This window comes from Dromaius novaehollandiae, unplaced genomic scaffold, assembly GCF_036370855.1.
Source record: "Dromaius novaehollandiae isolate bDroNov1 unplaced genomic scaffold, bDroNov1.hap1 HAP1_SCAFFOLD_31, whole genome shotgun sequence".
NCBI classification, from domain to species: domain Eukaryota; kingdom Metazoa; phylum Chordata; class Aves; order Casuariiformes; family Dromaiidae; genus Dromaius; species Dromaius novaehollandiae.
Window position 1 is genome coordinate 4,803,324 of NW_026991289.1, and position 22,965 is coordinate 4,826,288.

Genomic DNA, 22,965 nt, shown 5'->3' on the forward strand with positions numbered 1-22,965 from the left:
CCGAGGGGCCGAGGCAGCGACATCTCCTTTGGCAGGAGGCTGCCAGGATGCGGGGGACAGTGTGCCTCTGTCCCCATCGGCCAGCACAGGGACAAAGGCGGAGGCGTCCCCCACAGCCAGAGGCCCTGAGGATGCAGGGGAAAATGCTCCTCTGCCTCCATCGCTTCCCGCAGAGGCTGCGCCAGAGGCCTCCCACTTGTGTGGAGGCCCTTGTGGGGAGAGCAACAGCCTGCCTCTCCAACCACCGTTCCCCGAAGAAAGCGCAGCAGAAGGCTCTGCCCTGGCCGCAGGCCTTCCTCACCAGGTGAGCAAGGAGCATGGCGTCGGCACCCACCACCCAAGGGAGGTGCGGTGTGAGCAGCGTCTGGGGTGTGCAGGGTGGGTGAGAAGAGCTGCCCCATCGCATGGGTCCTCCCCGGCTGTGGGAGAAGCTGTCCCCCCAGCCCTTTGCCCTCTGCACTCTCTGCCCTGGGGAAGATGCCTGGTGCTCTGCGTTTCCAAGTGCCAGAGGCCCAGGGCTGACGTGCCCTCCCCGGCCTGCACAGCACCCAGCCCTGGGGCATGGATGCTGAGCGAGGAGGGCAGGGGCAGCCCCAGCAGCAGCCGCCTCCCACAGCCAGCGAGCCAGCCCCCTTGTGCCCCGCACCCGGCCACCTCCATCCCCCGCTGCCCGTCGTGGCCCCCGGCCCAGCCCTGCTGCTACAGCCCCAAGACAAGCCTTGTGCCACTGCCCAGCCAGCTGCATGTGCCTCCCCTTGGGGCTCGCGGCCACTCACAGCATCCCCCCACCCCAGACCCTTTCCCCCCTCACATATCCCAGGGCACCAGGATGCTGAGCATGGCCAGCTGATACCACACAGGGGTGTGTTGCTGCTCTCCCCATGCAGGTTGCCTGTGAGCCCCAAGAGGAGCACAAGTCGTCGTCTTCCCTCAGGCCCACGCCAGAGGTGGACTCAGGTAGGTACCCAAGTCGAGAGCCGCTCTGGGGACGGCACAGCGAGCGGCACTGAGGCTGGCAGCAGGAAGCACCCAGGGGCTGGCCATGCCGAGGCCGTGAGCCCTCGGGAAAGCCCTTGGTGCCAGGGACAGGCGGGTGCTTGCCCTGCGCCTGCCCAGCCCCTCGCCCACGGCTCTCCTTCCTCCACAGGCATCGCCGCCCTCCCGCATGCTGCGCCTTCCAGGCGATGGCCGTCGCGGCTCAGGGCAGCGCTTCGGGCTCTGCGCAGAGCTTTTAGCTGCCGCTGTGTCTCAGGGCAGTGAGAGGAACAGCGCGAGGATGCAGCTGCCAGACAGGTCGCCCGAGATGGGGCATGGCAAAGAGGCAGAGCGACGGAGGCTCTCTCCTGGCTGCTACAGCAATGCTGCCGCATCGTGTCCCACAGCCCATGTTCTGCTCCAAATAAACCCTCGGCAGCTGTTCCCGCCGTGTTACTTGGTGTCAGGGAACTGTCAGGAGAAAGACTAGTGCAGGCGCTGCCAAGGAAGGCAGTCAGGGCTGCAGAGAAAGCCCTACAAGCAGTCGCAGAGTGAGAGAGCAGCTGGGGTGAGAAGGGTCTTCCGGAGGTGTCTGCTGCAACCTCCTGCTGCAAGTGGAGGCAAGCAGAGGAGGTTTCGCAGGGCCTGTCAGGGTCGAGCTCTGACCGTCTCTGGCGATGGATTCCCGCACGGCCCTGGCACCCTGCTCCAGTGTTGCACCACCATTCGGCTTCCAAGGCCATTTGCAGTCTCTGAGGGGAATTTTCCCTGCCGCAAGCTGTGCCGTTGCCCCTCATCCTGTCCCCAGGCCCCTCAGGACGTCTCTGGCTCCATGCTCTCTGCACGCTCCCCTTAGGCTCTTGCAGGCAGCAGTGAGATCCCCCTACGCCTTCTCTTCCGCCGGCTGCACCAAGCCAGCACCCTTGGCCTCTGCTCCTGTGTGCTGTGCTGCAGCTGCCAGGCAGCTTGGGGGCCTGCGCTGGGCTTGCTGCAGTGTGGCCCCATCTGCGTGGGGCAGGGGGCTGGGGATATGGTGCAATGGGGTGGGGGCCTGGGATATGGGTGCAATAGGGCGGGGGCCTGGGGATGTGAGTGCAATGGGGCAGAGGGCTGGGGATATGGGTGCAATGGGGCAGGGGGGCTCGGGATACGGGTGCAATGGGGCAGGGGGCTGGGGAGGTGGGTGCAATGGGGCAGGGGGCTGGGACCATGGGTGCAATGGGGCGGGGAGGCTTGGGATATGGGCGCAATGGGGCAGAAGCCTGGGGACGTGGGCGCGATGGGGCAGGGGGCTGGGACCATGGGTGCAATGGGGTGGGGGGCCTGGGTCCATGGGTGGTGGTGGGTGTTGATGTGACCTCATGCCTGAGTCCAGGGGTGCAATGGGGGTGGCCACCTGGGTCCATGGGTGGTGGTGGGTGCTGATGGGGTGGCCACCTGGGCCCATGGGTGACAACACGGGTGCAATGGGGCTGGACACCTGGGTCCATGGGTGGCGGACGGTGCTGATGGGGTTGGACAGCTGGCTCCATGGATGGGTGTGGGTGCTGATGGGACTGGATGCCTGGCTCCAGGGGTGCAACGGGGCTGGATGCCTGGGTCCCCGGGCAGCTCCTCACCCATGGGTGCCACCTTGGGCAGGTTTCCACATCTTCCAGTAGACCTATGGGTGCAGGGGGTGGGCCGGGGGCCACCTACCAGCACTCGGCCTTCGATGGGCGCCACTCCCTGAGCTCCCACTGCTGGCCCCGTGTCCCCATCGCCATGTCCCCGTGGTCTCCTGTCCCTATCCCTGCCCCCGTCCCTGCATCCTCGGGTCCCCAACTCCACCGCCGGGTCCCCGTCCCTTGGCCGAGCCAAACTCCATCCCCGGAGCTGACCCCTGTCCCCACCGTGTCCCCCCGTCCCTGTGACAGAGCCAACTCCATCAGCATCCCCACAGCATCCCCGTCCCCACGGTGTCCCCATCCCCACAGCATCCCCATTCGCCTGCCGTCCTCGTCCTCACCATGTCCCCATCCCCGTGGTGTCCCCGTCCCCCTGCCCCTGAGACAGAGCCAACTCCATCTCCAGCCCCACGGCATCCCCGTCCCCACGGTGTCCCTATCCCCACCACGTCCCCCTGCCCCTGTGACAGAGCCAACTCCATCCCATCCCAATGGTGTCCCCGTCCACACATCGTCCCCAACCCCACATCATCCCCATCCCCAGTGTCCCCCTGCCCCTGTGACAGAGCCAACTCCATCTCCATCCCCACATCGTCCCCATCCCCACGGCATCCCATCCCCACATCGTCTCCATCCCCATGGCGTCCCATCCCCACATCGTCCCCACTTCCACATCATCCCCATCCCCACATCATCCCCATCCCCCCAGTGTCCCATCCCCACATCATCCCCATCCCCACATCGTCCCCGTCCCCCCAGTGTCCCCATCCCCACATCATCTCCATCCCCACATCGTCCTCGTCCTCCCACATCGCCTCCGCGCTCCCGCCCACCACGCGCTCCACGGAGATCTGCCCGGCGCCCGGTGGCGTCACCACTGCCACGCCGCGCCATTGGCGGGCGGCTGCCGGCGGGGCCAATGGCTGCGTGACAAGGCGGGGCGGGAGTCGCGGCTCGGCCCTGTGCAGCGCCCTCCGTGCGCGCCCTCGCTGTCGCTTCTCCCAACCTGCCGCGCCGGGATCTGCCCAGCGCCTGGTGACGCCTGGGTCGACTCGAGCCGCTATTGGCGGGTGGGATAGAGCACAGCCAATGGCCGTGTGCCGCAGCGGAGCCAATGGTGGCGCGGGGGCATGGCCCCCGTGGGCTTCGGCGCTGCGTGAGGGCGACAGCGATGGCAGCGAGGAGGCGGTAGGGGGGCGGGCGATGGGGCCGGGGCTGCTGCTGCTGCTGCTGCTGGGGGGCGGTGGGGCGGCGGCGAGTGGTGAGTGCGGGCGGGGACCCCGGCCCCCCTCTGCCCTCCCCCGCTGCCGGGCTCCCTGTCAGTGGCCCCACGGACCGGCCTGCAACCGTCCCCGGGAGGTGCTACCCCCCCGACCTGCCCCCCGGGACGTGCTACCCCCCTGGACCCCCCCGGGCTGTGCTGCCCCCCCGGAGCCCCCCAACCTGCCCCCCCAGGACGTGCTGCCCCCCCGACCTGAACCCTGGGACATGCTGCCCCCCCGACCCGCCCGTCTTGTCCCCCCGGGACATCTTGATCCCCCGGATGCCCCCCAACGTGCCCCCCCGGCCCCTCACCGCACCCCATGTCCCTGCAGGCCCCCACTCCCTGCGCTACTTCACCACCACCGTGACGGAGCCCAGCCCGGGGCTGCCCGCCTTCGTCTCCGTGGGCTACGTGGACGGAGAGCTCATCGATCGCTACGACAGCGAGACGCAGAGGGCGGTGCCGGGCGCGGCCTGGATGGAGCAGGAGGGTCAGGACCACTGGGACGAGGAGACCCGGATCAATCAGGACTGTCAGGAGACTTTCCGTGTGTACCTGGACACGCTGCAGGAGTGCTACAACCAGAGCGGGGGTGAGCACGGGCCGGGGCTCCAGGGGCCGGGCCGGGGCTCCCGGCAGCAGCCGCTCGCCATCAGCGCTGGGGGCTGCGGGGCTGGGGTGCCCCTGGCCCTGTGCTGGGTGCCGGGTCCGAGCCTCTGTGCTGCCCCTGAGCCCCCGTCTCCCTGCTTGTGTCTCAGGGTATCACACAGTGCAGCGCACGTACGGCTGTGACCTCCTGGAGGATGGCGGGACCCGGGGGTTTATGCAGCTTGGCTACGACGGGAAGGACTTCATCGCCTTTGACAAGGACACGCTGACATTCGTCACGGCGGATGCTGCTGCGCTAATCACGAAGAGGAAGTGGGAGGCTGAGAATGAGCCTGAGCGCTGGAAGCACTACCTGGAGAACAGCTGCATCGAGGGGCTGCGGAGATACGTGGAATACGGGAGGGCCGCGCTGGAGAGGAGAGGTGAGGGCGAGGCAGGACCCCCCGGACACGGGGACGGGCCCCGGGCTCGGCGCTGGGCCCAGGCGCCCGAGGGCGCTGCTGGCGGCGCGGTGCGGCGTGTGCGTCCGGGCCTGGGCGTGAGCTGCCTGACCTCCCTCCCTCACGCCGTCTCCCCAGAGCGCCCCGCGGTGAGAGTGTCGGCCAAGGAGAGCCATGGCTTCGTGACCCTGTCGTGCCGGGCTCACGGCTTCTACCCGCAGCCCAACAGCATCAGCTGGCTGAAAAAGGGCCGCGTCCAAGCCCAGGAGACCAAGCGGGGCAGCGTCACGCCCAACAGCGATGGCACCTCCCTGCCTGGGCCAGCACTGAGGCCCTCCCCACAGAGAAGCACGAGTACCAGTGCCGCGTGGAGCACGCCAGCCTGCCGGAGCCCGGCCTCTTCTCCTGGGGTGAGCGAGGGCGGCCGGAGCTCGCAGAGCGCCCGCTGGGGGCAGCTCCCGGCCCCCGCTCCCGGCCCCGCTCTCTTCCAGAGCCACCGAGCTCCCTGCTGCCCGTTGTCCTCGGGGCGGTCATCGCTGTGGTCGTCGTCATCACGGCAATTGCCGGCTTTGTGGTCTGGAAGAGCAGATGGGGTAAAGCACGGGGGCCGAGGAGGCGGGGGGAGGGAGGCCGGGAGGAGAAGGGGCTCGAGCTGGTGCCCTGGGGCCGGAGCAGAGCCGGGCCGTGAGGGGCCGCGTGGCCTGATGCCTCTTTCTTCCCGCAGGGAGGAAGGAGCAGGGGTACGCGATCGCCAAAGGTGAGTGCCGGGGCCGCTCTGTCCCGGGCCGTGCCCGGCAGCGGGGCAGCATTTGCTCTCTGGTTTCTGGTGGCCGCGGGGCTGGTGCATCTCGTCCCCCGCCTGCCCTGGTCTCCTCTCTTCCGCGCCCCGCAGCTTTTCCCCAGCTGCAGGGCAGGGAAAGGGTTGGCGTCCCGCCGCTGGAGGCTGAGGCGCCCGGGCGCTGCCCTCTGCTCCTGGCGCCTGTGAGGCGGCTCCAGGGCTGGGTCCCGGCCCAGCAGGCTCTGCCCTGGCCTGGCTTTGCCCGTGGGTGGTGCGGGGCCCGCAGTGCCACTGGCACGGGGCCGGGGCTCACTGCCGCTCCTCTCTCACAGGCCACGACGGGGCATCCATCAGCTCCGGAATGGGTCAGAGCTGGTGCTGGGAGCGGGGCGGGGGGCCCCGGCCCAGCGCGATACCAGGCTGGCACCCGCCATGGGGTTGCCGGCCGGCCGGGCGCTATGGCTGGGTTCCTGGGGGCTTCTGCCTGCTCTCCTGGCTCTGGGAGGGGGGATTTAGCCCCGCAGCACAGCTCCCGTGGGGGACGGTGACGTGGGGCTGGGACCTGCAGGACAGGGCGCGCACGGGGGTGCGGGTGTACCCCCCCGCCCCCCACACTTCTGCCTTTATTGATTTTTTCCTCTCTTGTCTTTGCAGGAAGCAATGCCGCCATTTAAGCGCTCCATCCTGGTAAGCGAGGAGCCGCGGCCGGACCCGGCAGCGTGGGCAGCGGGGGCCCAGCCCACCCGAGCGCCTGCCGTCTCCTCGCTGCAGCTTCTGGGACGCCGCCAAGTCCCCTCAGCTCCCACAGCCTGGGAGCAGCAGCACCTGACGCCCCGCTCGAGGCTAAACCCGCCCCATTTGGGTGCTCGGGTGCTGCGGGGTGCAGGTGGGCACCCGGGGGCAGGTCGGGGGGCTCAGGCTTTTGTCTCACTGTGCCTTGGATCTGCTCCCTGGCTCTGACGTGCTGCAAAAAGCTGTGATGGTGGCAGGAAGCCCCCAGAGAAGAGGAGCGCTCGGAGCCTGCTCCTGCCGTGGTCCCAGCTCTGAGCTGGGGTAAAACCAGTTTTATCAGTGTGCGAGGCAGGGTTTCCATCTGCCAGTTGCCTGGGAAATAGAGAATTTGCTGGATTTTTTCAGCACTTGTCCTGGTGGCTCTCTTCGAACAAGAATGCTGTTTCTGTGGTGGGCCTCTTCAAACAAGAATACTCTTTCTGTGGTGGGCCTCTGAACAAGAACGCTGTTTTTGTGGTGGGCCTCTGAACAAGAACGCTGTTTTTGTGGTGCATCTCGTAGCACAGGAACGTTGTTTTTAGGTGTGTCTGTTACAACAACAATGCTGTTTTCTGACTGTACTGTTATGGAAATTAGGCTTGTCGGCCACCATAACAGGGCCCGACCCTAGGTTCCCGCAAGTAAAATTCAGAGCCAAATCAAAGCAAATTAAATAAGTAAATTTTAGTTACACGTGTGCAATAATTACAGCTCGAGCTGGGTGCCTCCAAAGAGAGACCCCAACAAAAAAAAATGCTGGGTAATTATAGTTTTTTCAACTTAAATTTCCCACCCCTCACGCGGTAGTTAGACCAATAGTAATTTTTAGGTCTGGGGTCTCCTGCTCCTCATTGGATCTCATCATTGTTCCTAGGCAGGCTCTTTTTCTTCCTTATCTTTACTGTTGTGGTTTCTGCCGACGATTGTACCTTTGTTTCTTGCTGGGTCTTACTGTTGTCTCTCAAAGTCCAGAGGAGGAGGAGGAGGTGATTCTAAATCATAACAATGAACACTGCCCCAGCAGTGAGCTAAGGCTTTGCCCCTCAAGGTCCTAATGCCCTGCACTGGTCTTATTTCAAAGCCTTGACACCCTCCCTTTGGGAGTGCGAGACACAGGAATGCAGACTGCTTGTAACTCCCTTATCTTCCCAGCTGGAACCAGCTCTGAGGCCCTTTTCTTACTGGACTAAGTAAAAGTTCATTATTTTATCTAAGTGCGGCCTAAGGCTTCAGCAAATTTAGCTCCTCATGCTAAGCAAGTTTTATAGAAGCTGTGCTAAGCGGCTACCTCTAGACAGTTTCAGTTTGCTATTCTTTAACACAAGTGGCAGTGTCCCTCCTGAGGTGCCAAGAATCCCAGTCCCTGAGCCATGGGGCTGGATACAACCTCCTTGGATTATTCATGACATGGGCTCATGACACACACCCCAGAGTCAAATAAATTTCTGTGGGAGACTGGGAGGAAGAAAGTAGAAATGAATCAAAGGAGGGGGAATACAGGCAAGGAGGCCCACCGGTAAACATCTCCAAATACAGGTGGATTTTGCCCCCACTCTGGCAAGGGTGTTCTTCCACAACCAGCAGCACCTGGGGGACGGAGGGTCTTTTCCTGATAGCCCTCATGGCACACAGGGCATCAGGATTTGAGACAGCCCTTCCAGCCAAGGGGCAATTTCTGGGGATCCATGGGATCTCTTCTTGCTTTCTCCGCAGGTCTCACTGCTGATTACTTGCAGAAGAGATGGCTTTGGAGGGATCCCAGGGCAGCCTTCCAATGCCTACGAGGAGGTCATCAAGAAGATGGTGCCCAGCTCTTCACCAGGGTGCATGGGGGGAGGACAAGAGACAATGGGCATAAGTTGAGAGAAGAGACATTCGTGCAGGACATAAGGAAAAGGTTTCCACTGCAAGGATGGTCAAACATTGGAAATGGTTGCCCAGAGAGGCGGTGCGGTCTCCTCCCCTGGAGGTTTCCAAGACCAGACTGGATGAAGGCCGGAGCAACCTGGTGTGACCCCAGAGCTGACCCTGCTGTGAACAAGGAGACTGGGCTAGAAACCTCCTGAGGTCCCTTCCACCCTGAAGGAGTCCGTGATTCATCCCACTCTCTATCTTCTCTTGTTGATGTCAGGGAAACATGCAGGTTCCCTGTGACGGTGGAAGTAGGCCAGCTTTCTTGTGCTCTTCCAGGCAGAATTGTTCAGATGCAGGGCTTCTTGGCAGGAATCCCCAAGACAGCCATGACCAATGCTTTGCTTCACTTTTAATTTCCTTGTTTTTTTCTTTTCCCCCTTCTAAGTGTGTCTCTCTTACCATCCTAATCCCTTCCCCTACAGTCAGCCCACTCCTGATTACCCTTAACTCTTTGGTGCTGGGGATTTCCTTTTTTTTATTTTGGTGTGTGTGTGGGGGGCGGGGGGGGGGGCTTTTTTGTTTTGACACAGAGGAGCTTTTGTCCAGAAGGATCTTGAGAAACTCGGGTGATTCGGACAACAGATACCCTGTGAAGATTTACAAGAGAAGTGTCAAGTCCTCTGCCTAGGCAGGAATGACCCCGTCCATGAGTAGAGGTTCAGGGACCTGGGCTTCTTTAGCCTGCTGATGTGGAGGCAAAGGGCAGTAGAGTAGGAGCCTGTGACTACTTGAAAGGTGGTTTCAGAGATGATGGAGCTTTTCTTGGTAGTGGGAAACAGCATAAGAAGGGGAAAGAGCCACAAACTGCAGCTTGTAGGGTTTAGATGTGACATTAAGAAAAGAAAATGTGACTCGTAGGGCAGTGCTGTGGTGCAACAGGACACCCAGAGGGAGTCTGAGTTCAGCCCCTGGCTTTGTGTTTTAAGGAAAAGCAAGTGAGGACAGGAAGACATCAGGAGAGGTCGGGAGAACCCGGGGTGAGAGCAAGGTGGGGAAGCAGGCTGGGTGTCTACATTCTGCAAGGAAACAGGCACAGGCATGGGAAAGCATAGGACAGCCTGAGGTGAAGATGGCCAAAGGCACTGCCAGGGTTGAAAGCTTCTAACAGAACTAGGTCTTTGTCCTCTTGGCGATAGCTGGGTGCCTCTGCCACTGAGGCCCACAAGATGTCATTCCTTAAAACACTGTGGCCTTGCTGCCTCCTTGTCCCTTGCAAGCCCAGGAGGTGCCGTATCATGGTCCTGCATTCAGCATTGCGCACCCCCACCCGCACACTGCCCCCAGGAAGAGCCCTGAGCAATTCATGATGGAAAGGATCACCCTACCCAGGGGCTGGCTGTCAGTGCCTGGCTGCTCTGCTTGATAACACACATCCAGGTTGACTTGGCATCACAGCCACCTGCACATTGCCTTTGCCTACCTGCAATCAGGGCCTCCAACTTTCTGCTCTAATCAGCCCCTGGGGAGGCTTTGTTGTTAATGACCCTCAGTGAGACCTGTTAACGCTCCAAGAAACTTGGAATTTGCTTCTGTATTTAACTTCTTGAGAGGTTTGTTCTGTCTCCTCTCAGCATCTGCGGTGTGCAGGCTGAGCACCAAATACAGCTGAGGGGTCATTAAAAAGCAAAAACACCTAAGGAACCATGCATCTTTCCATAATTTTCCTCATTTTGTCAATTCTTGTGTGGCTAATTGCGAAACTTTCAGGAGAGTATTGAAATTAGGCAGATTTCAATGAACACCTGAAAAAGACAGATGTCTGCTTCTGAAGCTTTCTTTATTCTCCAGTTTTCAGAATAAGCGATACCCACATTCTCCAATTCACACTGACCCACTGGGTCTCCAGATGAAGTCTGGACATGTAGGACAAGCAGTATTTTTGATAGGAGACATGTATGGACAACCTTCTCTCCCAGCTCCCCAGCCCTGCCATTTCTCTCATCAGCCACTGGGACTTAGATCACTCTGGTTAAAATCTAACCTATTTCCACTCAAGGCTGTAGCTGAATGCTACAGCTCCTGTGCACCAGTTCCCATCTGCTTTCCTTAGAGAACTAGCTGCAAGCAGACACAGAAGGATTTGTCTTAATTGCAATCAAATGAAAATAAACATTATCCAGTTTCATAAGAAATAAAATACAGTCCTCAACTTTATGTCAACTCCACATTGCCTGTAGTGAGGTCTAGAGTCTACAAGGAAATGTTCTTGACAAATAGATAGGAAAGGCTGGATAGACACACAGTGAAGGAGTTTGTTTAAGAGACAATGAGCCTGCTGAAAGACGAGGCAAGCTTCAGACTCCCAGAAGCTCTGAGCAGCAACTGGAGAGTTGAGAGCTATCTGAATGATAAAGAGCAAGGGGAGGAGGAAAATTGGGAAACTATGGAAAGTGCATATGTCCAGATCATCTGATGAAAAGATGCCTTTAGAAATGATCAGTTTAATCAGGATGTTATGGAAGTTAGGCCTGTCAGCCACCATAACAGGGCTCGACCCTAGGTTCCCGCAGAGAAGTTCAGAGTTTCCCCAAGTGCATCTATTATCAATTGGTGATCTTTTTCATTCATTTTTTCCCATTGAGGTAATATCTCGGATGAAAGCCATTGGTTAGTTCCTAATGCTAATAAAGAAGACCTCAATGGATGTTTTAATCTGTATAAGTCACTTGTTGTTGTGTTCAGTTTATTTACGAGTACTTCAGCATCTATACTGTTTAGGACTCCCAATCCTGTTCCTATGATACCGGTCACATCTCTCCTTGTTCGTTTTGGAGAGGTGAGAGTTCGCCTATGTAACCACGCCGTCCATCCCACATAGGACGTACCTAAGAATGGTGAACAGGTCGGTTTGATTGTAGAGATATTAATTTGCATTAATAGCTCTACTCGTTTGAGAGACCATGATGGATTAAATAACACTTGTTGTTGGCCTGTATTTCTAATCACATACGGTCCAATTTCAAAGATTTGTGGGGATAAGGTTTTCTTACTCTTCATGGTAACAGAGTTATTTATATTGGTGGAAATAATTGTAGTCGGGGTAGGTATTGCTGTACTGGGCTCAATAATGCCTATTTTAAATTTAAATGATAGTCCCACATTGTGGTGAGCCCACAGACAAACTATTAAAACAGGCTGTTCTAAGGTAAAATTGTACCAACAATCCAGGTTTTCAGTGGCACAAATTTTCCTTTCTTTTTCATTTGATTTGATTTTAGTGAGAGAGATTTGAGTCGCCTTCTCGTGGGTGGACCCGTTGATCATTCGACACCCTATCTTTATTTCCTTTCCTGTCCCTCCCAGGAGTTGGGGAAGTTGGTTAGTATTATCCCAGCTCCATTCATTTTCTGAGTATACTTCAGTTCCGTGCATGACCAGGGTTGAGAGGTTTAAGTTTTTAGTAGAATTTAATCCCATACTTCCGGTATACTTAACCCGGGCCTGGGACCATGGCCACTCTAAGGTTCTTTGACCACAGGTTAGGGAAAGTAGCATTGCCAGGGTTTGAAACAGCAACATCAGCACGGCACTTCTGCCTGCCATCCTGCACGGTGCAGTAAAGGGAAAGAGATTTGTGTTAGTGAGGCGAGTCCAAACGGATTACCCTGGGGAAGTCGTGTATCCCATTGAGCTTTACGTGGTTGTTTTCACTGTTCTGCTGCAACCTCTGCTGTGTTTGCTTCTTGGACTGCCACTCGTTTCACGTGAGAGTGGTGAATCCAATTCTCTTTTCCTAGAATTTTAACAGTGTAGTAAGAACTTAACAATACAGTATAGGGTCCTTCCCATTTTGGTTCTAATTTTGTTTTTCGCGAGAATACCTTTATCAACACTTTATCTCCAGGCTGTATATCATGTGCCTGAATGTCTGATGGCACCGGCTGAAACCACTGAGCCTGATTTTGCAAGGCCTTAAACCGTTCCTGTAAGGCTAGTACATATTGTGTCACTTGTTCATCTCCATCTAATAGGCTGCTCTTAGCAGGGATATAAGTCCCTGGTATCACCAAATGTCTCCCAAAAAGAATTCCTGCTGGTGGTAGTCCTATGGGTTGCCGTGGAGAATTTTGAACATCCCATAGAGCTAAGTTTAATGCCTCTGGCCATTTCAGGCTAGCATGTGTGCATATTCTTGCTATTTTCTCTTTTAATGTTCTATTCATTCTTTCTACTTGTCCTGAAGATTGTGGATGATAAGGAGCATGTAGGTTTCTTTTTATTCCTAACGATTTACATAACTGATTGATTATGCTTGCTGTAAAATGGGCAGCCCTGTCTGAATCAATGGCTTCTGGGACCCCATACCTGGGTATTATTTCTTTCAGTAAGGCTTTTACCACTCCCCCTGTGTCGGCCTTTCTTGTTGGGAAAGCTTCTACCCAGCCTGATAACTGATCTACTATCACTAACAAGTGTTTGTATCCATCGACAGATGGCATATGCGCATAATCTATTTGCAGCTTCTGAAAAGGGAAGTAAGCCCATGGCCGCCCCCCCGAAATCTGAGCTTGGCTTGTTATTTGAAAACTTCTGGCAGGTCGGGCAGCTATTTGTTATTCTTTTAGCAGCTGCATTAATTCCTGGAGCAGCCCATACTTTCTGTACCTGCTTAGCTATTGCCTCGGCTCCCCCATGAGCTTTATCGTGAAACCACCTAGCTATCGTAGCTAAATATTTTTTGGGTAGAATTGGTTTTTCCCCAATTGTCCATATTCCATCATTATTTTGTTTTGCTTCCCACTGCTCCCATTGTTTTTTCTCTTCCACTGAGCAGTCTTTTTCATACATAGTTTTGGGGTCTATTAAGTTTGGCCACTCACTCTGGTCCATCCTTGGAACTGCCCCCATACATTCTCTCAGAGGTTGTCGAGCTGCAGCCCTCGCAGCAGTGTCTGCTAAAGCATTTCCTCTGCTAATTTCTGTAGTGTCTTTAGTATGGGCTGGGCAGTGTATTACCGCAATTTCTTTGGGCAGTTGAACTGCTTCCAGCAAATTATGTATTTCTTCTCCATTAGCTAATTTCTTCCCTGATGACAAAAAGAATCCTCGCTCTTTCCATAACAACCCTGTTACATCAAATACTCCAAATGCATATTTAGAATCAGTATAGATATTTACCTGCGGGTTCTTACCTATTTTTGCTGCTTGGGTCAATGCTATTAATTCTGCTCCTTGAGCACTTACAGACGGAGACAAAGGATTAGCCTCAAGTATCTCAAAGACGTTAGTGACAGCATAGCCGGAGTGATGTCTTCCGTCCAAATAATAGGACGATCCATCTGTAAACAGACCTAAGTCCGGGTTCTCCAAAGGTTCATCTTTAAAGTCCTCCCGGGGCTTGCTCGAGCTGACGACCACCTGCTCACAGGAATGATGTGGCTCTCCGTCCTCCGGTAGAGACAATAGCATTGCTGGATTCAAAATCTTGCATCTTTTTAAAGTCACATTATCTGCATGCAGTATTATCAGTTCATAGCGGTGAGCTCTCTGTGGGGATAGTGCTTGAGTCGCGTATTGTTTCATTAACAGTTCTACTTCATGTGGCACATACACAGTCAATGAGTGACCCAAAACTGCAGGTCGTGTTTTTTCAAGAAGAGCTGCAGTAGCTGCTATTGCTCTGATGCGCCCTGGAGTGCCTTTAGCTACCTCATCTAGTTGCGTGGAGTAATAGGCCACTGGTCTACGGTGAGGGCCTAGTTTTTGGGTGAGTACCCCACTTGCTACTCCCTATTTGGGCTGCAGAGCCTCAGCTGTGACACAGAGAACAGATTGGTCATGGTGAGACCTGTTTGCAAGAGCCAAGGACACCATGTGTACGATGGTCCCACTTCCAAGCAAACACTTGCTGGCATGGATAGCAGATGGCAATGTAATGGTGAAAGGAGGTTCCCACTAAGAGAGCAAACCCTGCAGTGCCCAAGGCCAGGGAGGAACAGAGCTGAGCTGTGCTGAAATGGCAGGAGAGGGGGTTGCTGCCTCAGCTGATTCACAGCACCATGGGGCCTGTGGCAGAGGTGAACTGATCTCCTGGCAGGAGAAGGTGCCACTGAAGAAAGTCCCTGGGCCTGAACAGCCTGTGATCCAGCCACCTTGAGGTCATCATTAGCCCATTTCCTGTTTATAACATTCAGGGGTGAGAAGAAGTTCAGGGGGAGGAGAGCAAGAGGGTTTGAGAGGGCAGAGAGTAGAGGAGAGACCTTGGTGGGATGTGCCTCCCATTTATGCAGCACACTTGAATGTAGCTGGGATGGACTTTGCCTAAAGGCAGTGGTGGGATCCAGTTGTTTGGGCACAGGTAGGAAACCTGAGAGGCCCTAGGGCACTGGCCCAGCACCAAAGGGGCATGGTCTTCCTGCGGGTGCCATGGTGTATGTGCTAGAGACATGGTTGTGCTGGACACCCCAGGCATCTGACGTGGTCCCTGCCTATGGCCTATCTTTATGTCATTAAATCACGTGCTTGCACTGAATTCTGTTAGCTTTTTTGGGCTGTAGAGGTCTGCCTGTGTCTCTGCTTCATAGTGAGTGGAGCTCTAGTGGTAGCAGTAGACATCCAGTGTCATTACAGATGGCCAAGGAAATGCCCCACTTGGCCCCCACCTGATGTTCTGGAAGGATGTAGGTCTTATAGTTGCTCCATCAGAGCAAGCAGACACTGGCACATGCCTTCAACCACCTCTGTCTCTTCACATGTCACCAGGTATTTGTGTATGGGCAACTGACTCCCACCCTCCATCTCCAGTGATTGAAATGGGAGCTTAGACAAGGAGCTTGCTTGCAGACATCTCTATTGTGCTCCCTTCAGCTTGGGGAAGGGGAATCTCAGCTCCTGTGTGTTTGTGGAGTTCATGGAAGGGATCTGAATCCCATTCCAGTCCAGGGGCTTCTAACCTGCTGTAAGATGCTTGAATGGACTCATCAGAATCAAAACCTGAACCACGTGTCAGTGAGCTCCCTTCTTGATCCTGTCTAGGTGTCCTGCCTAGTTAAGAGATGGGAAGAGGGGCTTCCAGAGTGGGACGTTTCCACCTCTTTCAGATAACCATCCTCTGATGAGACTAACTGTAATGCTGGAATCAGTCTTCCTTCAGTGCTTAGAGAGGAACCGTCGGTGATTATTTTAGTTTATTGCAGTGAACATTTCCCAGGAGAAGGAAGCACATGCGACAGAGAAATTTATATCTTCAGCTGGGCCTCTGCTCCTGAGTGGGGCCAGGCTCCTGGGATGGAGGGAGCTCATGGCAACCTGGCAGCACTGCCCAGACACAGCTGTGTGCAGGAGCAGCTCCTCTGCCAAGAGCAGCAGGGCTGTGGGCACTGCCTGCTGCTGCTGACATGAGATGAGAGAAGGCAGAGAGAAGTGCAAGGCAGTGTGGAGTGGGAGGACAGAGAAGAGCTCCTTGTGGGAGGAATCTTCACAGCCCTTTGCACGGTAAGTCTCTGGCTGCAGGGCAATGCTACTGAGGTTCCTGGAGTGGCCTTCTGAACCCATCCCATCCCATCCCATGACTGATAGGCTTTTTAAGAATTGCTCTCCCTGTTCTTCTAGTGCATAGGAGGAGGAGATGCTTCAGAGCAGGGATTCCCTGCCACACCATCACAGGGACAGGGCATGCTGCTCCCGTCTGCCAGGGGCAGCTGCATGGGGGTGAAGCCTGGTTGTGCCCTCAGGTCTGTGCAGGGCTGTAATTCAGAGAAGTTCAGAGCAGTGACTCTGCCAGCTGTGCGGGTCAGCACTCAGCCTGCCCAGGGAGCTCCCTACGGTGCTGCAGGACAAAGCTCTGGGTGAGAGGAGCGACCCAGCAGGGCAGATTTATTTTCCCACCGAGAGTGTGCTGAGTGGATCAGGGCTGCTCACAGCTCTAGCTCATGCACAGGAGATGTCCGAGGAGCCTTTTCAAGAGGAGTATCAAGAGAAGGGCTACTTGAAAGAGAAGGCGCTTTCCTTCAGGTGTCTGTGCTTTCAGTTCCCTAATTTTGTCACGGATAAAAAAAGAAAGAGTTTTCTGTTTTGTCAAGGAACTGGGACTCCTGAACCTTCACTCTGAGGGATTAATAGTTTTGTGAGAAACCTCAGCAAGCCACTTCATCCCCACCTTAGCCTAGAGACAGCATCAGAATCACCTTTGAGGCCTCACAGGACTTTATGTGAGCTGCTCCTTAGGATGTGCATGCACAGAGATGCCCCTGGACAGTGCCCTGATCCGGGAGGTTACTGTAGGTCAGAACTGAGCACACAGTGGCTGTGATGGCATCTGTGAGCACTGACAGGGTAAAAGATGTTGGGGCAGAGAAAGAGCTGCCAGCAGGGACAGCTCCAGGCAGCAGAGATGGGCAGGAAGGAGCAGGAACTGCTAACAAAATTGTCATGGCAGGATGGATTTGAGCAAGTCTTGGTCAGTCCCTCCAATGCAGACACCTTCCTCTGAGCAAGCTGCCCCTGTCTCCCCTCCCACCCAGCAGAGCCTCTGCCTTGAGAGCCATGGAGTCCAGGGCATGAACCGCCTCCTCTTCAGCCAGACCTCCAGCAGGGCAGAGGGGCATCTCTCCTGCCATGGGCCTGTTTACTGCTGCCCCACAAAGTGGCTGAGAGTGACTCCCCTGCGATGTCATCATTTGCGAGGTGGCATGCCCAGGTGGGTAAGGTGAAGGCTTTCCCAAGTGCCCCTCTGTCTTTCTCTCTCCTTGCCTCCTTCGGCACCAGGATCACAATGTTGCTCCTTTTTTCCCCTCCTGTCCATGCTGCTCCTGTTCTTATCTCAGGCTCCCTGGGGTAGGGGAGCGGTTTCAGCTGCAGTTCAGACATCAACACTGAGAGTTAGGCACCAGAGGAGTCTGCATGGAAATGAGCTTTCCCCAGCCCCCTTCTAACCTGGGGAGCTCCAGGAAATGCAGAGTGTGGGGTTGGGAATTGAGCTGACTCTTCCTTAAGGAGAGCCCATCTTTATTCCTAATGGTCCTTTGACCATTTCTCTGTGGTGTCCTGTCAGGGAGCTGTGCCCCCTAGAAAGGCACAGCTGTCTCGTAGCATATCTGTGATATCTGAGAGACCACGAAGAAGGTGCAGAGATGCTGAGAGTACGGAGATGATGGTGGGAGGCTGCGTATGGGCATCTGAAAAGAGTCCTGTGTGTCCTTGGCTAGAAGGGGAGTGTGAAGACCTCCCTCTGGTGCCTGGAGAAAGGGTGAGAAGTTTGGAGACCTGCACTTTGAAATGAGACTCCTCTGCACTCAGCAGGGACTGGTTTCTTTTTAGGGTAACATCATCCTTCAGACAGGTCCGAGCACAGGACAGCTGTGAACAGGGCTAATAGACAGACAAGATGTCCTCACTCTGCAGTAGGTGACATTGAATCCGATCTTCTCAGGACTCACAGTAGAAATGCTGAGAATTTATTTCTGCCTTTAAGGAACACTTCCCAGGGGTGACAAGGACATCTCAGAGAAAATAAACACTATTTAAAAATCCCTATACCTCTGTTCCTCAAGTCTCATTCTTTAGAATTGGGAGTAAAGATGCTGAAAAGCCCTTCCACAAAGCGAGTGGATTTCATTTGACTTTTTGTGAAACTGTGAATGTCAGGGCTAGTTATCGCCGTTCCTACTACTGTACAGCAGGACAGATTCCTCTGGAGTCCTCAGAAAGATGTCCCTGCTCCTGACAGTACATGCAGCCAGTGCTAAGTGGAGCTTAAGCAAGGGAGCTGCACAGAGATCCTCTCAGTGGAGAGAGAGGCAATGGGGGGGTTGTATGAGAACTGCAACAATCAGGGGGTTTTTTGCTTGAACAGTCTCTCCTAACTAACTACTCAATGTCTTTTCTCCTTTGGACAGTCCCCCATGCCTGGAGAGAGCAAAATGTCCAACGGCAGCTTCCTCAATGAGTTCCTCCTCCTGGCATTCACCAACACACGGGAGCTGCAGCTCTTGCACTTCTCGCTCTTCCTGGGCATCTACCTGGCTGCCCTCCTGGGCAATGGCCTCATCATCACAGCTGTAGCCTGTGACCACCACCTGCACACCCCCATGTACTTCCTCCTCCTCAGCCTCTCCATCCTTGACCTTGGCTCCATCTCCACCACTGTCCCCAAATCCATGGCCAATTCCCTGTGGGACACCAAGGCCATTTCCTACTCGGGATGTGCTGCTCAAGTCTTTTTCTTTGTCTTTTTCATGTTGGCTGCGTATTGTCTTCTCACAGTCATGGCCTATGACCACTTTGTTGCCATCTGCAGACCCCTGCACTATGGCACACTCATGGGCAGCAGAGCTTGTGTCAAAATGGCAGCAGCTGCCTGGGGTAGTGGCTTTCTCAATGTTCTCCTGCACACTGCTAACACATTTTAAATACCACTCTGCCAAGGCGACACTGTGGACCAGTTCTTCTGTGAAATCCCCCAGATCCTCAAGCTCTCCTGCTCAGACTCCTACCTCAGGGAAGCTGGGCTTATTGTGGTTAGTCTTTGTTTAGGCTTTGGGTGTTTTGTTTTCATTGTGCTGTCCTACGTGCAGATCTTCACTGCTGTGCTGAGGATCCCCTCTGAGCAGGGCCGACACAAAGCCTTTTCCATGTGCCTCCCGCACCTGGCCGTGGTCTCCCTGTTTGTCAGCACTGACATCTTTGCCTATGTGAAGCCCCTCTCCATCTCCTCCACAGCTGTGGATCTGGTGGTGGCTGTTCTGTACGCAGTGGTGCCTCCAGCAGTGAACCCCCTCATCTACAGCATGAGGAACAGGGAGCTCAAGGATGCAGTGAAGAAACTGATTCAACTGGTACCAGTTCAGCAGCTATAAGTTGCCCATCCCTCTTTGTAAGTGACTTGAATTTATCTCAGGCAACTCTTACGTCTTGGGCATTGTATCTGTGATAATCATGCTTGTACAGAATTATTTAAATTCATCCCACTTCTCCAGAGGCACAAACCCAGCCTGTCTGACCCAGAGGTCTTCTGTCAATGTGTCTATCACTGTGTCAGAGCTGGCCTGTTTCTAATAAAAGGGGATTTCCTCAGTGCTGTGCTTGAAAGTTGGTTTCTTCTTCCAAAGCTGGAGACAAGACTTCGCTTAAGGACTTTCACCATGAAAGGGCCTGTTGCTTTTCTAGGGCTCTCTGCATGGGCTGAAGGCAATGAGCTCATGGGGTGCTGTGTTAGGGAATGAGGGCTGGATTCAGCTCTCACTTGTGGGTGCCCAGTGCTCCTGGAGGTGCTGAATGGTCAAGTGGTATCTGCCTGGGACTGTCTGCCCTATGACAGGGCTGGTGACAGATGCCCACAGTGGGGACCCTGCAGGCAGAGGGAAGGGAGCCTGGAGAGAGGTTCATGCTGCCCTCAATGGAAAACCCTGGGCTACTTGAACACAGCCTGAGCCATTTGTAATATCCTGTGATTGCTCAGAGTATCATCCACAGTCACAGACCCCTTTGTAGGGGGTTGTCAGCTGCAAAGATGTTCGTCTGGCTGGGTCTGCTTCTCGCCCCAACCACCACGGCCAGTGTGGAGTCACTCCATGGCCCTGGGGCTCCACAGCCTGCTTATTCTGCAGAGCAGCACCACCAGCTCGGAGCCCTGCGGGGAGCACAGGGGAGGCTCCAGGAATGGCCGGCCAGGCCAGCACTGATGCACTCACTGGTGAAAGGCTCTCTGGGGAGCAGGAACCTCCCTGGAGAAGGGGAAAGGAGCAACTGTGTGCTTGCAAGGAAGAAAAAATAGAGAGAGAAATCTATTTCCATGCATGTCAACCAAGGGCAGGGGGTGGTGAGCAGAGGCATTTCTACACCTGCTCTGAGCTGGCTGCCTCCCACCTGCAGTCCATTTTCCTGGACTGGAGAAAAGTGGAAACTGCAGAGCTGGTCACATGGGGACTTGCTTTAGTTCAACAGAATGACATTCTGAGTGTAGTGGCAGGGCTGGCAGGCACTGGTGCCTTCTTCCCTGGTCCAGGAGCTGAGACTTCTCCCCAGTGCTAAGGGACTAAAAAGAAAGTTTTAGGTGCAGGGAAAAAGGCAGAGAAATACTGCAAGTCTCGTTCAGGCCAGACATTATGGGATCTGCTTCTGAGGGCATTTCAAAGGTGGCCGTGGTGTGACTCAGGTCCCTTGTGAGCCACACATTGGAGGCATTTCATAGTCTTCAGTCACCCAGGACTTTAAGGTCCCAGAATGAAATCTTTGAATTCCCAGAAACTCCCCCTTGGTTGGGAGGGGTGTCTCAAATCCTGCTGCCCTCTGTCACACAAGGGGGGCTAGAAAAAGACTCTCCTTTCCCCAGGTGCCACTGGTCGTGGAAGGAACGGCCTTGCCAGAGAAGGGGTAAAATCCGCCAGTATTTGTGTGCTAGGGGGACTCCTGGCCTTCATTCTCCTTCTTTTGATATGTCTCCACTTTCTTCCACCACTTCTCCCACACAAATTTATTTGACACTGTGAGGTGTGTCCTGGGCACATCATGCCCATGTCATGAGCAATCAGAGGAGGCCATATCCATGGCTCAGGGATCGGGATTCTTGGCAGCTTGGGATGGTCTATCTCTAGCTAGGTTAGGCTAGCAAAGATAGGTTCTGTCTCCAAAAAGTCATAATCCTGTCCATGCATCTAGAGGTAGAGTAAATAATGGGTCCCCCTGGAGCTGCTCCCTTAAGCAAGTCTGGGCACATGTGGCTCCGACCACTTGGCGACTGGCAGAAATGCCTAAATCCTTTTTTTTTTTTTTTTTTTTTTTAATTGTTTTTAAACGTTTCCATTACTGGGGCCATTGATCATACCATCATCTCAAAGATCAGTAGTCTGCCAGTCGGTCAAGGCTGCCAGGATATTTCATCTGTTCCATTGTGCTCACTCTTCTGCCTGCACTCTTGCTAATACAACCCAGGATAAGGGTGGCTGTCTTTGCTACAAGAACAGCCTGAGGACTCCTTGTCAACTTGCTGTCCACCAGGACCCCCAGGTCCTTCCCTGCAAAGCTGCTTTCCAGGCAGTCAGCCCCAGTGTGTCCTGCTGCTTGGGGTTATTTCACGCAAGGGACAGGACTTGGTTGAACTCCCCATGTCCCTGTCAGACAGTATCACCAGCCTGTTGCTGCCCCTCTGCTTAGCAGTCCTGCCCTCCAGCAGGTCAACAACTCACCCCAATTTGGCATCATCCGTGAACTGGCTGAGAGTGCACTCCATCCCACCATCTAAATCATTCATAGTGACAAACAGCATTGGCTCCAGTATCAACTGCTGAAGAACATCCCTGGTAACCATTAGTCAACTAGGCTTTATATCACTCCACTCATTGAGCCAGGCGGCCTCCAGCCCATTCCCCACACCCTCCACTGCTTACTTCTGCATCCCACCTCGCCCCAGTTTGGCTACAAAGATGTCATGGAAGAACACGTTAAAGACCTTCCTAAATTCAAGGTGTACAGCATGCACTGCACTCCCCTTGTCCGAACAGCCAGTCACCCCATCACAGAAGGCAGTGAGATGGATCAGGCACAATTTGCTCTCGATGACTTCATGCTGGCTGTTCCCAATACCTTCGTGTGGCTGGAACTAGCTCACACAAAGATCTGCTTCCCAGGGACTGAGGTGACTCTGACCAGCCTGTCATTCCCCAGAGTCTCTTTCTTGTCCCTTCTTGAAGATGGATGTTAAATTTTGTTGCTTTCCAGTCCTCAGGAACTTCCCCTGATTGCCATGACCTATGGAAGATGATTGTGAGCAGCCTAGCAATGATGTTCACCAGCTCCCTCAGTGACCTATGAAATTGCAACTCAGTACAAGCAAAAGAGGTTTCCTCATGAGGGTGGTCAAAGACTGGACCAAGGGCAGTTATGGGATCTCCACTCCTTACTGGGACACAGCCCTGAGTGACCTGCTCTAACCTGGCCTGCTTTGTACGGGAGGTTGGAGTAGAGACCTCCGGAGGTCACTTCCCACCGGAATTGCTCTGACGGGCTGTGCTTCTCTCACAGGCTGCCCACCAGCAGAAGATGGGGAGAGCCCTTAGCCAGCCCCACACTCCCTTGTTCCCCTCCGCCTGTGATGTAGGACACAGCCTGGGGCTGGACAGGGCCCAGATGAGGTCTCCACTGCCAACCCTTCCCCTGCAAAGGGAGGAAACCCCATGTTCCCAGCATGGAGCTGATGTCAAAGCAGCAGCTTGAGCCTGACTGGCCCGATGGCCTCGTCCCTCCCAGAACAGCCACAGGGCCCCAAGTGGGGCTGCTCACCCTGCCCCCAAATCCCCCACACTCCCCATCCGCCAAAGCCCTGTCCCAGCCCTGGTGCTGGCCGATTGCCCTGACTCGGGGCAGCCCCAGCTCCCTGAGAGGGAGTGTGGGTGCAGCAGGAGCAGGCTGGGGGGCCAGGCCGCAGGCAGTGATGGCCCTGCCAGGCTGGGAGCTGGGGGGGTGAGGCTGGACCTGCTGCCTGGATGGGGCTGGAGCCCCAGCATGGGGAGAGGAGGGAGGGCCAGGGGCTGGGCATTGGCTGACGGGCTGTTCCCACTCCTGCTGCACTGTTGGTCCCTGTGGTGTGGGGAGAAGGGATGGCACACGGGG

General features: G+C 55.3%; 1 pseudogene; it reads left to right on the forward strand.

Moving 5' to 3' along the window:
• Nucleotides 1-3,845: 3,845 nt before the first annotated feature.
• LOC135325571 (class I histocompatibility antigen, F10 alpha chain-like) lies at nucleotides 3,846-22,569 on the forward strand (annotated as a pseudogene).
• Nucleotides 22,570-22,965: the final 396 nt, after the last annotated feature.